Here is a 14534-nt window from a genome sequence, read left to right as displayed (position 1 = left end):
TGGTCAAGCAAGGAAACCTCTTCTAATCCAATGATCTGAGAAACCATAATACAGAAACTGTTATACACACAATGAATAATGACAATGTGCCTTATCTGGTTGTTAAAAATTAAAATTTAGGGGGCAGCTGGGTGGCTCAGCATACAGAGCCAGGCCTAGATGTGGGAGGCCCTGGATTTAAATCTGGCCTCAGATACACCCTAGCTGTGTGACCCTGGGCAAGTCACTTGATCCCCATTGCTTAGCTCTTAACATTCTTCTGACTTGGAACAATACAAATTATTGTATTGGTAAGGATTTTTTAAATTAAAATTTATTATTCAAAATTCATAAAACTAAGTAAATACAAAGGAAATTTCTTTCAAATAATGTTTTTACAAATTTGTAGCATTTACTCGTCAGAAGTTATTAAAGCTTAAAACTGTACTAAAAAGTTTCTGGGATACTCTGTATTGTATAGTTTAACTAGAACTGTCAGTTCCTTAAGGTCAAATACTATCATTTTTCATCTTTGTAGTCCCCCACCATCAAATACAGTGCCAGACACATATGTACTTAATAAATTGGTTGAAAGTAAGAGTAGTAAGAGTTCAGAGAAAACAAATTAGTGAGGTATGGAATAATCAGGAAATATCATATTGCAAGGAGGCCCTTAAAAGATAAGTAGAATACAGATATAAGACATCATAATGGAGCTTTTCCCATTGAATCACATCTTCCTCTGATCATGAGATCAACACACATGAAAAAACATGGTGGTAAGAACAAATATGTTCAAGGGCCCAACAGGCTGAAATGAAACTCAAGTGAAATCAGAAAGCCTTGCAGTGGAGCCTATTTGGTCACAATCAACAATATTTAGCTTTATTAGTAATAATGACAATAATTAACATTTAGATAGGTCATTTAGGTTTATAAAAGTTTTATAAAGTATTCTATATGCATCATCTCATTTGATCATTACACAATCCTATGTGGTAGATGCTAGAGATATTATTTTGTTTTTGTTGTTGAGCTACTCCAGCTCATTAAAATGAGGAACTGAGGAAAGCCAAGGAACTGAGGCAAACAAGGATAAGTGACTTACCCAGAGTCACACAGCCAAGTGTTGGAGACTGAATTCTATTCCAAAAGATGAGTTTTCCTGATTCCAAGTCCAGTGCTCTATCCACCACACCACCTAGCTGCCACCTCCCATAGTATAAAAGGTAGAATTCAAAACAAGGTTACTACCAATAACATATACTACCCAAATGGAAGCACTCATAGATAAAAACTATACCTCATGACAAGGCCAAGAACATCTCCCAAGGTGGCCAAGCAGGAAGCCAGCCCAGTTTAATTCTGCTGAGTCACATACTGCCCTCCCCTCTGACCAACCCCACCTTGCCCAATGCTTGGTCACTTGAATCAGGAAACATTTGACAACTCCCTTCCTCCCTCTAGGCTGAAATTTGCCACAGACTATTCAAATACAACAGTCCCCACAGACTAGGGTTGATCAGGGCAATGCACACTAACAGAATCTAAAATAATGAAGCTAAAGAAGGAGTAAAATGGGAAGGTCCCAAACAAATCAATTCAATTATTCAAAAATTCATGATATGGATTACTGTTCTGAAAATCTGCATGAAGTCAACCAGCAACAATCTTGAATGCTCCAAATCAGTGGTGTTACATTCAAAAAAGAAAAGATTCCTTAAGGCCCCACACTGACTTAGAAAACCACAAATTAACATTATCTATATTGCACTGTATTTTTTGTATTTTAATATTCCCCAATTACATTTTAATCTCGTTCAGACTGCACAGGGGTTCAAGGCCAAGAGTTTAACACCTCTACTCTATTTAACTCCCCTGCCTCTAGCTCCTCTACATCAATACATCCCTCCTTCAGTATGACCTATCATCTTCCTATAGCTCAGCTCAGATCTCTTCTCTCCTGCTCAAACTTCAGTGGCTCCATACTACCTAAAATAAAAACTACTTAAATTTGGTTGGTATTTGAGGCTCTCTTTGACAATCTTGTCATACTACTTATTTTTACAAATCTTATCTTCTACTGGTTAGACTTTTAATAGGATCTTGGGATTCCAAGATAAAAAGTATTGTAGATAAAAAGAGTACTGTAGAGATCATTCAATTCAACCTCTTCATTTTAAAGTTACAGGATCCAGCTAACTTCATTTTTCAGAGGGGAAATTTCAGAGAAGCTAATTTGCCTAATCAAGATGTCACACTCACTCTCTTACACACATACACAGTGCTAGGTTAATGTTTCAACCCAAGGCCTCTGATTCCAAAACTTGCACACTTTCCCAAAGTCACAATGTAATTTTAAGTAATAGAGAAACGACTGAGGTAGTCATATTTCAAATTCAATCACTCTTTCCACTTTAGGTGATTGAAGATTTTATACTGCAACTCTCCCACTCTCATCCCTTTTGCTCAGACTTCCTATACTAGGAATAGATAGTTCTTGCCCCCTTCAATATCTGTGCTTATTGAAATTCTTCTCTTAAAACCAAATCAGATGCCACCTTCTCTGATCCTCATAACTAGAAATGATCTCTCCCTCCTTAACATACCAAAGTGCTAGGGACTTCTATGCAATTCTTTTCTAATGTATATCACAGAGTTTTGTGTACAGATGTTATTTTCCCTGGAAACTTCTTAAAGAAGGAGCTATATAGTTTTTCATCTGTATATTCCCTACCCTATATTCCTGATCTAAGCATTGGGCCTCAAATCCAGTAGGTGCTAAATATGTTGTTTTAATTGAATTAAAGTAGTGGAATTTCAAAGGCTCCAAGGAAAACAATCTAGCTATTCTCCTGGGAAACCCTGCAAATGAGGTGTTTAGCTTTCAGAAATCACTCAGGCATGAGTGAAAAACCAGGCTTTAACTAGTAAAGGTCACTTCATAAATACCTAATTAACAATATATAAACACACAATGATCTGGAGTTCTTCCATGAGAATGCTCAACTGACCTAGAACAAGAGTCAAACTAAGCATATGCTATAAATGACCATGAATTCTCCTGAAAGGACAATTACAAGCTAGAGAAGACTGCTACTCAATGTGTTTTAAGCCCAGTTCATCCCAGTTACTATAGAATTCTACTAGGTCCCTTCCCCTTCACCACTAGGTTTCCTTGGACCCAACGGATTCAAGTCCAAGGCATTCTTTTTATCATATGAACTGCCAAGAAGCAGGGCAGGGTTGTTTTAGCTCTGTCCTTGTACACTCAGTATGTGAAAATTTACCTCCTTGCTAGTTTAATAGGCAAGACCCATAAATGGAGTGCAGAACCTCTTCTCTATCATTTCCCACAATGATCACTTCTTATTTCCTTAGTGGAAATGATCTAGCCCTTTATAAAAACCATTAGGTAAGGATGCTACCTATTCTCCAGCTATAGAAACCCTAAAATCTTAGGACTTAGAGGGAGTTCAGAGATCATCTAGCCTCATGTTGGTGAGCTTATGGTATATGTGCCAGAGAGGGCTGCTCCCTTCTCCCTCTCCACATGCACCTGCGGACATTTCTCACATAACCTGCCCCTCTGCCCAGCAACCCAATGGGAGCACTTCCTCCCTCCCCTATATGGGGCAAGTGGAGGGGGGGAGCTCACATGTGGCATGAGGATTGCAGTTTGGGCACTCGGTCTCTAAAAGGTTCACCATCACTGATCTAGTCCAACTATATTATTACAAATGAAGAAGCTGAAGCCCATAAAGGAACTATACCACATACTTTGTGACCCAGAATTACCACTTCTAAGGCTATACTCCAAAAGGAGCAAAGTAAAAGGAAAGGGATCCACAAGTACAAAAATAACAATTCTTTCTATGATAGCAAAGACCTGGAAATTAAGGGGTTGTTCCCATGGTATATTAATGTAACAGAATGCTACTATGCTGTAAGGAACAACAAAGAGAATGGTTTCAGAGGAAGAACAGGGAAGACTTATGAGAACTAATGCAGAATGAAGTGAACAGAAGCAGAACAATTTATACAACAACAACATTAAAAAGAAAAATAATTTTGAAAGATTTAAGCACTCATCAATAAAATGATCAATTATAATTCCAAAAATCAGATGACAGGGGGCAGCAGGGTATCTCAGTGGATTGAGAGCCAGGCCTAGAGATGGGAGGTCCTAAGTTCAAATCTGGACTCAGACACTTCCCAGCTGTGTGACCCTGGGCAAGTCACTTGACCCCCATTTGCCTAGCCCTTACCACTCTTTTGCCTTGGAGCCAATACCCAGTATTGACTCCAAGACCGAAGGTAAGGGTTTAAAAAAAAAAATCAGATGACAAATGCTATTCAGAGAGGTGATAGACTTAGGGTGAATAAGACATTATTTGGATATGGCCAATAGGGGAATTTGCCTTGCTTGACTGTGTATTTGTTACAATGGTGTGTTTTTATTTTGTTTTGTTTTTTTTAGTAGGTAAAGGTAAAAAGAAACTGCATTCCTATATATGAGATAAGATGTTGAATTAAGGAAATGGAAAGTACATCAGTTTGGCTGTAATGGAGAATCCACAAAGAGGAATAATGTGAAATGAGTTTGCAAAGGCAGACTCAAATCAGACTATCAAGGACTTTAAACACCAAAAGGAAAAAAAAATTATTTTTGGCCTATGTGTTATATTACTCCAGTAAAATGTACAATCCTTAAGGGCAGAAACTGTTTTTGTTTTTTATCCTTGTATATCTGTGCCTACCATGAAATAGATACTTAAGAAAGGCAGCTATGTAATGCTCTATAATGGGCCTGAAGACAGAAAGACCTGAGTTCAAATGTGCCCTCAGACATTTATTAGCTGAATAACTGGGGAAATCATTTAATTCATTTGTTTCAGTTTCTTCATCTGTAAAATAAGGATAAAAATAACACCTGTCTCCCAGGATTCTTTTAAGGATCAAATGAGATAATAAATGTAAAGCACTTAGTGCAGTTTCTAGCACATAGTAGGTAATACATAAATATTAGCTATTATGATTAATAAGAAGTACTTATTATTTTGGAATGGATTTATCCAAAGATAAAAAGTAGCCCTGAAATTTCTTAAATATGGGAGCAAAAAGGACAAATTTTTGTTTCACAAAAATTATTTTTGCAGCTGTAGGCAGGATAGATTGGAATGAGGAGAGACTGAAAACCTAAGGGAATGCCACTTAAAAGGTTTCTGCAATAAGTCATATGGTACTTGCAAGTTTGTGAAGTGCTTTCCAACCCATACCTAACTAAACATGAATCTTGCTACTACTTCCAGTAATGGAAAACCCACCAGCTCTCTCTCCCAGGAACAACCCACCCCCCAAAGAGATTTGGCAGCATTTTCCTGATGAGCAAGAAGTGTCTCTATATATATAATGGCAAGATTTTAGACTAGAGGAATATTAGAAGTCATCTAGTTTATACCAGCAGAAAGAAAATATTCTAAAGTATAAGGAAGAAATAACATTCTAAAATGTGGAATATGAACAAATTCTAAAGGGGAAAAAACCCAGTGAAATGAAGTCTGGGTAGTGTAGCAATGTAGCAAAGCATGACAGACAGGTCATGAGACACAGAATCCCAGAGCTGGTAGGGGAAAGGTTCCAAACCATTGAGGAGACTGTTGGACTCACATAGGGGTTTGCAGCTGGCAGAAGCTGGAGGTTGCAGATGTGAGTTCTTATGGACACCTTTGGGTCATCTTACAAGCAGCCCTCTGAAGCAAGAGTGGATAGGAGTATCCCACTACCCTTAGGTGGACTAAGGGAAAAGATTGGAAGATTTCAGCCATTTTCTGGACTGCTGAGGATTTTCCACCTGGACACCTGCATCTACCTGCCAAAGACTATATGTGATATCTCTGAGTTTTCTGTTGGACTGGCCCTTACAAGTTTATTGTAGTTAAAATAAGATTATTAGATAGTGGCTTAAAATAGGGGTTAAGCTGTCAGATCTCCCTCTCCATTATTCCTACCCTCTCCCTCTCTGAAAAAATAAAATCAAAATATTCAAATGTTATTCCCTTGTGTTTCTTCCCATAAACCCCTCCAAATCTAATTGTAATCCTTCAGTAGTTAACAAATGCAAATAGGAGGCTAATGGTCTTCATGAAATGCAGAAAAAGGAGACATGAGAGTTAAAGATGAGCCAAAGCCTGTCCAAAGTCTTCAAGGAGCAAACAGCAACCTGATCTGCCAATTTGAAGTCTCAGATCTGAATGGCAGACAGGTATTAAAAAAGGGGAAAGAGGGTCAGCCTCCCCATGACTTGCCTTCACCAGAATCAGTCTGAGTGTCTCTAGGATTCTGGAAGGCTCTACTGCTGCCAAATTGAGGCACTGTAAGAAACAGAATCATACTTCACTATTTGGAGGATACTAAACTTCATTAATGTTGATGATGAAACTCTCAGCAGCACAAATCATAATCACGTCTCAATAGACAGAGGTTTCACAAGTTTCTGCAGCCCAAAACAAAACAAAAAAAAAACAAAAAAAAACATTACTTGGAGCCAGTTTTCTGGGAATGAACCACAATGGACTTATGGTAGGCTAGTCCTCAAACAGTAGACTTTACTAAAGGACATAGAATCAAAGTCTTTCCAGTTTGAAAAGATTTGTCAGAACCTTCTCTCTACAGTCATAGCTATGGAGGACCAGAAGCCACCTCCATATCTCAATTAAGAAAGATTCCAATCCTATGTTATCTGAGGATTATAGAGCTCTTCTGGTTATAAATGCTTTCTAAATATTACAACTATGGCCTCAATTTCCTCATCTGCAAAATAGTTACTATTTACTCTTCTTAACTTACAATTCCCCAAACGCATTTATCAAGTACCACCTATGTCAAAAACTGTGTATGACACCAGGGATATGAAAGGCTCAGGGAACTTGCATCCTCCTAAAAGCTACTGTGGGGTGCCAGTAAAATGAACTGACTTCCTCAAGTTCACAAAGCAAGCAGGCAGTAAAGCCCCAATCAAGAAGCACTTTTCACAGCCTTGTGGCTCAGGGCCAGTATTCTTTGGGTATAGCACACTCCCTCCTCACAAAGGCTATGGTTTACCCCACACCTATATTTCACATTGTACACTAATAGCCTAGCATCCTGGAAAATGTTCATCACAACCTTGGTGAGAAAATATGGCCCCAGAATGTAAGCACCTCTGCCTGAACTCATAAAAAGAAGTTAGAGAAGCTGCAAAGCTAAGGTCCAGAACCTAAGTATTTAATGATAATATCAAGGTCCTACTACCTTGGTGAGGCTTAGCCTTACTACATCCACAATAGCACACAATAGAGTTTGGACTTAGAAATAGAACTGCAAAAGTGACAACTATACTACTAGCAATTTGACTCATCACTTCCTTCATGGATAAGGACAGAAGGAGCAGGTTAATGAGTATGGGAGAGAGACAAAGAACTGGGAAATATCCTAAGAAAAAGTCTTGGACTTGGAACAAGAGACCTAGCTCCACAGTTGTGGTGTAAACATGGACAAGTTACTTAATCTGAGCTTCAGGTTAATCACCTATAAAATGAGAATAATATCTATGCTATCTAACTTATAGGGACATTATGGGGAAAAGTGCTTTGTAAACTTCCAGTGCTACAGAAAATAGTAATTAGCAATAGCAATAACATTAAACTCAGAAGAAAATGATAATAGGAATAAATCCCTTTTATTTTTAATAGGGTATAATGCTTTCCAAAGCCTTTTTACATATACTTTCTCAGCTGATCTTTATAATATCATTGTGAAGTAGGAGGACAGGTGTTGTCCTAACTGATAGATGGGGAAACTGGAGCTCAAAGAAAGGAAGTATCTTGTCTATGGTTGCACAGTTAATAGTAGATCAGGCATGAAAACTTACTCCAGATTTCACGCAGTGTTCTTTGCACAACAGATTCTGCAGAAAGAAAAATGGAGGATTAAAGCATTATGATGCTTTATGATGAGCAGATGTCTTAATCTCAGTATTTCCAATACAAAACTCATTATCTTTCCCCCTAAACCTTCCTTCCTATCTTCCCTGATGATGTAAAAGGCAACACCATCCTCCCAGTTCCTCAGGCTCCCAAGCTAGGGAGTCCTTGACTCCTCACTGTCTTCTCACCTCCTATAGTAGGTCTGTCAAATTCACCTTTGCAATATCTCCAAATAAGCTCTCCTCTGGCACTACCACTACTCCCTACTTCAGTCCATCCTTCATTCAGCCACTAAAGTGATTTTCCCAAAGTGCAAGTCTGACCATGTTTTACCCTTTCTACTCAATAAACTCCAGTGGCTGCCTGGCACCTTTAGGATCAAATATAAAATTCTCTAGTGACATTCAAAGTCCTTCATAACCTAATCTTCTTATGTTTTAGTCCCATCACATACTCTTCAATTCAGTGACACTGGCCTCCTGGTCATTCCATGAATAAGACAAAACATTTTTCTCTGGCTGTCCCCGGTCCCCTCCCCTCATCCCCCATGCCTGGAATGCTCTCCCTCCTCTGCTCCAACTACTCACCTCCCTGGCCTTTTTAAAGTCCCAACTAAAAGCCTACCTTCTACAGGAAGCCTTCCCTAACCCCTCTTACTTCTTGTATCTTCCATCTTTTAATTATCTCCTATTTATTCTGTATATAGATTGCCCTGAATATATTTGTTGTCTCCCCTCATTCAATTGTTTGCTCCTTGAAGGCAAGGACTATATTTTGCCCTTTTTCTATCCTTAGCACTTAGTATAGTGGCTGGCACATAGGAGGCACTTAATACATGTTGAATGAAGGAAGGAAAAAGAAGGAAAGAAGGAAAGCTGTCCAAGAGATAAAATGCAGGGAAATCAGCAAGGGGAGAAAATGTTTGGCAGCAAAAGCTAAAAAGACTTCAACTGTTGCTTCAGTAGCCATAAAACCATCTCATATCCTGTCCAGCCATCCAGTACAGTCCAAACTAATTACCAGGTGTCTGGCTGGACACTAAAGGAAACAAGCATTTGCAAGACTGCTCAGTGGAGACACAGAACAGAACTCCCCAGGGAAAGTCTGAAGAGCTCACTCCCTCATCTCAGCAGCCTTCTCCTCTATACCCAGCAGCAGTAAGCAGTGAGAGAGAAAGAAATAAGAAAGACTGAATATGAAAAGTCTGTCTGCTTTGATACACCAGTAGATAATCTAGGTAATGCTACCTGCCACTCAACCACCCTAATCTGGCATGAAGTCCTGTTTTCCTTTCTTCAGAGAGAACTCTTACCCAGATCAGGCAACTGGAATGCTGAAGAAGGGAAGCTGGTATGCATCTCAAAGCACCTCTTCCATTATCATCTCTATGCAAATGATTTTCAAATCTATGTATGCTGCTCTCAATTGTCTCTTGCCTTCCGTTTTTACAATTGTCTCTTAGATAATGTGAACTAGATATCTCATAGACATCTCAAACTCAACATGCCCAAAACATAGTTCAATATATTCCTTCTCCAAAAAAAAACATCCCTTTTCCTTACTATAACAGGCTTCTACCACCCCCCTCATCAACCAGGCTATTAATTTAAAGGCTCCTTTTGATCCCCTCATTTACATTCACCCCAAATTCCCAATCTGTCACCAAGACTATGCATTTCTATATTCACAGCCTTGTATATGTCCCCTTCTCTCTATTCACAGTTAACACAATGGTATAGGCTCTTATCATCCCTCACATAAATTACTAAAATAGCCCTTTAATTATTCTTTCCTCAGGTTTCTCCCTACTCCAATCCATCTTCCACTCAGCTGGCAAAATACTTTTTCTAAAGCTTAAGTTTGACCATGTCATTTCCCCTACTTAATCAACTCCAATATCAAATATTAAATGCTCCACATATGACATTTAAAGTCCTTCACAATCTGGCCCCTTCCTACCTTTCCAGTCTTCCTACAAAGTATATTTAGACTAGAAATGTAGCAGAGTTTTGCCTTGCTGTTCCTAGAATATTATACTTCATCTCCTAACTCCATGCCTTTTTATTGGCTGTCCTCCATATCTAGAAATGCATTCTTTCCACATTTCCATCTCCTGGCTTCCTTCTTGATTCAGTTCAAATCCCACATTCTAAAGGTCTTTCTTGGTTCTTAGCACTTAGTTCCTTCCCTCTAAAATTGTCTTCCACTTACACTGTATATATTTTGCATGTTAGCTCCCCAGCAGAATTGTGAGTTAACTTGAGGGTAAGGACTAGGCTTTTGTCATTCTCTATATTCCCAGTGCTTAGCATGGCATATGTAATAAGTATTTAATAGATTTGTGCTGACTGACTGATCCAAAACCATCTTAAAGGAAAAGGTTCCCCAGAGTTATATTCTATTATATTCTATATCAACTTCCATATAACAAGAAAAAAATTAGACTGAGAGTTAAAAGCCGCAGGTCCCAACTCTGTCATAAACTTGCTATTTGACCTTGGAAAAGTTATTTTACTTCTTAAGCCTCAATTTTCTCCTTTGTATAATTAGGTATGACCTCTACCTTCTCAACCGAGAGGCAAAAGACTACTATGTCATAATTGTCCTATAAGATCACCATATCAAGGTGCTTTTCTTTGTTACAAGAAAGGATTCAATGGAGATGAGGAGGAGAGAGAAGAAATCAGAAGTATTTATGGAAATGAGATAAAAAAGTATTAATAAAACTTATAAATTTTTTAAATTTAAAAATGAATAAATAAAAGAGGGTTTGGTGATTTCCACCTTTATATCATGTTCCCACTCCAAACCTCCCACAGTACCCTGAGGATTTATGGACCCAAAAAAGAATATAATTCAATTCAACAAGCATGTATTAAGCATTATGGGCAGGGCCCAGTGCTAGGTACTACAGATACAAAAATAAAAAAAAAAATAACAGGGTGGAGAATAATGAACAAAGATGATCCCTTCCCCCAAGGCTTACTCTAGAACCTGTTCTTCCAGGCTCCTTTCACTAGTTGACACAGATTGAACATATGCATGTGTCTACCGCTCTTGTTATTAGGAAAAGCCTCATTAATTCTTCCACCCCAACCATTCAATATTTGAAATAAATATGAATACTGTCCATTCATTACCTGCCCCACCCCAACTTCCAGGGTCCATGAGTTGTAGGGTATAGACAGTATAAAGGATAGAGTGCTCAGAAACTATCTATAGTTTTGTGGGCTTTTTTTCATCTTTATCTTAGTATCAATTCTAAACAGAAGAGCAATAAAGGCTAGAATGGGGGTTAAAAATAACTCACCTAGGGTCACAGCTAGGAAATGTCCGAAACTAAATTTGAATCCAGGAGTTCTAAACTCCAGGCCTGGTACTCTATCCACCACACTACCTGGCTGTCCCCTATTATTGTTTAAAAAGTAAAGTCATTCTCTGCATCCCTCCTTTATTTTGAACATTTTCATTAATTCAGACAAATACCACCATTTGATTACAAATTAAGAAAGCAGGGTAGTGAAATAGAAAAAAAAAACAAAACACATTAGATTAGGTATCAGATCATGTGGTTAGAGTCCTGCCTAATTATGTCAAGTCTATGGCCTTAGTCAAATTATTTCCATTCTGGGCCTCAATTTCTTCCCTTGTAAAATGAGCAAGTTAGACTAGGTCACCTCCAAGTTCCCTTCCAGCTCTAACACCTATGATATCTGCATTATATCATGCTCTAGGAGCATGATTTTTTTTTTTAAGGAAGGATGTTGACACACAGAATGTATCCACATTAGTTCTCCACAACAACCCTATGAGGTAGAGGCTATTATCCTCATCTTACAGATGAAGAAACTGAGACTGAGATTAGTTAAGTGATTTACCCAGAATCACACAGCTAGTATATGTTTGAGACAAGATTCAAACTCAAATTTTCCTGACTCAAGTCCACTGCACTATTAGCTATGCCTCCCAGAGATCAGACTGTTTGTGCTCAGTCTCAGAGGATAAAAGTGGGACAATGGGAGAAAGATAGGCATATTTAGGCTCAATATAGAAGACTTCTAAAGAATCCAAGCTGTCAAGGACTGTAAAGAGCAGTAAGTTCCCCATCCAAGTTCTGCCAAATGAGGCAGTTTAGTACAATGCAAAGAATATGGACTCTCCAGTCAGAAGATCTGGATTCAAATCCTACCTCTTATACTTTCTATGTGACCTTGGGCAAGTCACTTAATCTCCCTTTACCTCAGTTTCCTCAACTATAAAAAAAAGAAGTTGATCTTGAAGGCCTCTTAGGTCTCTTTAAGGGGCCTTCCATAGAATCTATGATCCAATGATCAAACAGAGGAGGAGAGCATAAGAGGGTGTCTTCAGATGAAGGTTACATGACCACTAATCAGAAACACTGTAGAGGAGATTCCTGTTTAGGTACATGCTCTTCAAGACTCTGTCAACTTGGAGACCCATTCTATGATTCTGTGAAATAAAAGAAATTTCTTTCTGTTTGGTTATTTGTCCTTCAGGCTTCAACTATAGATGGGACTAAATAATCTCTAAAGTTTCCTCTGGTTCTATAATCCTAAAACTACATATATATGTAGCTCTTTAAACAGATCAGTAAGGGGGAGGGGGACTGAGATGTATGTGTGCTACATTTAACGGGTTCCTATCTCCCTAGGCAGTGACCCTACTTAATGCTAACCACTGTATTCTCGAAACTGGATAGGAAAAGAATTGGCACGACTACAGTGCTAAGCACTCCAAGAGGCCTGAGAGCTTTCTTAGAGAGCTGAGATAACCCAGAGGCACTAGACAGTAGCTATGAAATTTGGACCTGCTAGAAAGAAGGGGAGGAGATGTAATAAGGTGACTGAGGGGCTCCAAACAGGGTTTGGCACAATGCCATTACTCAATAAACTTTTTCCACTAACCAGCTAGCAGGAAGTTATGTGATATTCCCACAGCCCAACTGACATTTTTATACCTCTGCCTTCCTAAAAAGTTCTCCTCTTCTATCTAGTCTGGAGAACTTTTTGGAAGTAAAGTTTCTTCCAACAGCCCTGGTCCTAAGTCTAGGAAGGCTTTGTAGGACTTAATGATGACAAGGCCTATGCCTATGTACTGAGGCCCACTACAGTTCCAAGCAAGACCTACAAAAAGGGGCAGGGTACCTTGTTACATTGAGAGGTCTTTGAAGTCATACTGAGGAACAAGAAATCCCAGATGACCACAAAGATCACCAAATGTAATCCAGAACAAGAATTCTTTATATAGCATCCCCAACAAGTAGCCATCCAATTTTTACTGCAATATTCCAGGAAAGGAAGACTCACTACAAGTCAAACTTGCTTAGTAACTACTTACATTTAAATTAAATATGAGGCATCATAATTTTTCAGTCAGTCCTTCTAAGTCTTCAACTAGGATTCATCTTCATCAGGATTCTTCATTTGTACATTTATTTCCATTCATTTTTCCTCACATGATCATATATACTTAGTGTGCATCATTCTTTTGGTTTTCCTTTATTTGTTTTCTATTACTTAGCAAAAATCTTTCCAGATTTCTTTATATAATTCATACTTCATTATTCATAACTGCACTGAAGTGTTCTATTACAGTAATGCACCATAAAATCATCATTCCCCTTTCATTCAACATTTGTTGTTCCTAGTTTTTCCTGATTATACATAATGCTACTATTAAAATCATGGCACTGATAAATAACAAAAAGATTCTGTTGCAATAACTCTGTAAGAGAGAGTTTAAAGTTACAAAGTGCTTTTTTCAAAATAATATTTTGAGGTAAATAGTAAAAGTATGCTCATTTTATTATTTTTTATTTTTTTTAAACCCTTACCTTCCATCTTGAAATCAATACAGTGTATTGGTTCCCAGGCAGAAGAGTAGTAAGGGCTAGGCAAAGGAGATTAAGTGACTTGCCAAGGGTCACACAGCTGGGAAATGTCTGAGGCCACATTTGAACCCAGAACCTCCCGTCTCTAGGACTGATTCTTAATCCAAGTATGCTCATTTTACAGATAAAGTCACTTTGGTTCAGTGCAAGCTATTGTCCATTGTTGCAGAGCTAATAGGAGGAAGAGCCAAAAACTAGAATCCAAGGCTTTTGACTTCGAGTCTAATGCACCTTGTATAGTAAATCAATGACATCAGGGGAAATTGAGTGGCAAGAAGCAGGGCTTGAGTTGAACTTTAAAGGATAGGTAGGATTTCAATGGGTGAAAATTATTGGGTGAAATTTCTGTTGAAAGAAATATGGAGAACAAAGACACAATTGCACTATTAAGTATGGCAAGTGCCAAAAAAAATGTGTGACTGGAGCTGAATATTAGGCTGCAGGGCTCAAGGAACAAGACACAGGTGAGAGAGAGACACTGGCATATGCAGGTTATCAAAGCTCTTCCAGAAACGTAGGCATGCCTGACTCCTCCAGACCCTTCTAGTCCTACCCCAGGGAAGAGAGGCTGCTGCTACATACTAACATTCAGTGTCCTTCTAAAGAAAATAAATCTTTACTCCTCAAATAAGGCTGACAAGAACAATGCTGGCACAGTCCTGGTCACTACCAGATAG

At 38.5% G+C, this 14534-nt stretch overlaps 1 protein-coding gene across 12 annotated transcripts in view; it reads right to left on the bottom strand.

The window, feature by feature from the left end:
* The window catches only part of STIM1 (stromal interaction molecule 1), a 251736-nt gene that overhangs the window by 223145 nt on the left and 14057 nt on the right, over positions 1 to 14534 (bottom strand). Inside the window, exon 1 of one of the 12 annotated variants that reach the window (XM_056795065.1) lies at positions 7892 to 7922. The exons of the other annotated variants lie outside the window; for them this stretch is intronic. The gene's annotated coding sequence lies outside the window, so the exon portion shown is untranslated. Of the gene's footprint in view, positions 1 to 7891; positions 7923 to 14534 lie in introns of those variants that run through there. 12 annotated transcript variants of the gene reach the window in all.

Source organism: Monodelphis domestica, chromosome 4 (genome assembly GCF_027887165.1).
Source record: "Monodelphis domestica isolate mMonDom1 chromosome 4, mMonDom1.pri, whole genome shotgun sequence".
Classification (NCBI taxonomy): domain Eukaryota; kingdom Metazoa; phylum Chordata; class Mammalia; order Didelphimorphia; family Didelphidae; genus Monodelphis; species Monodelphis domestica.
The sequence above is the reverse complement of the archived record's forward strand: the minus strand, read 5'-3'. Positions and strand labels throughout refer to the sequence as shown.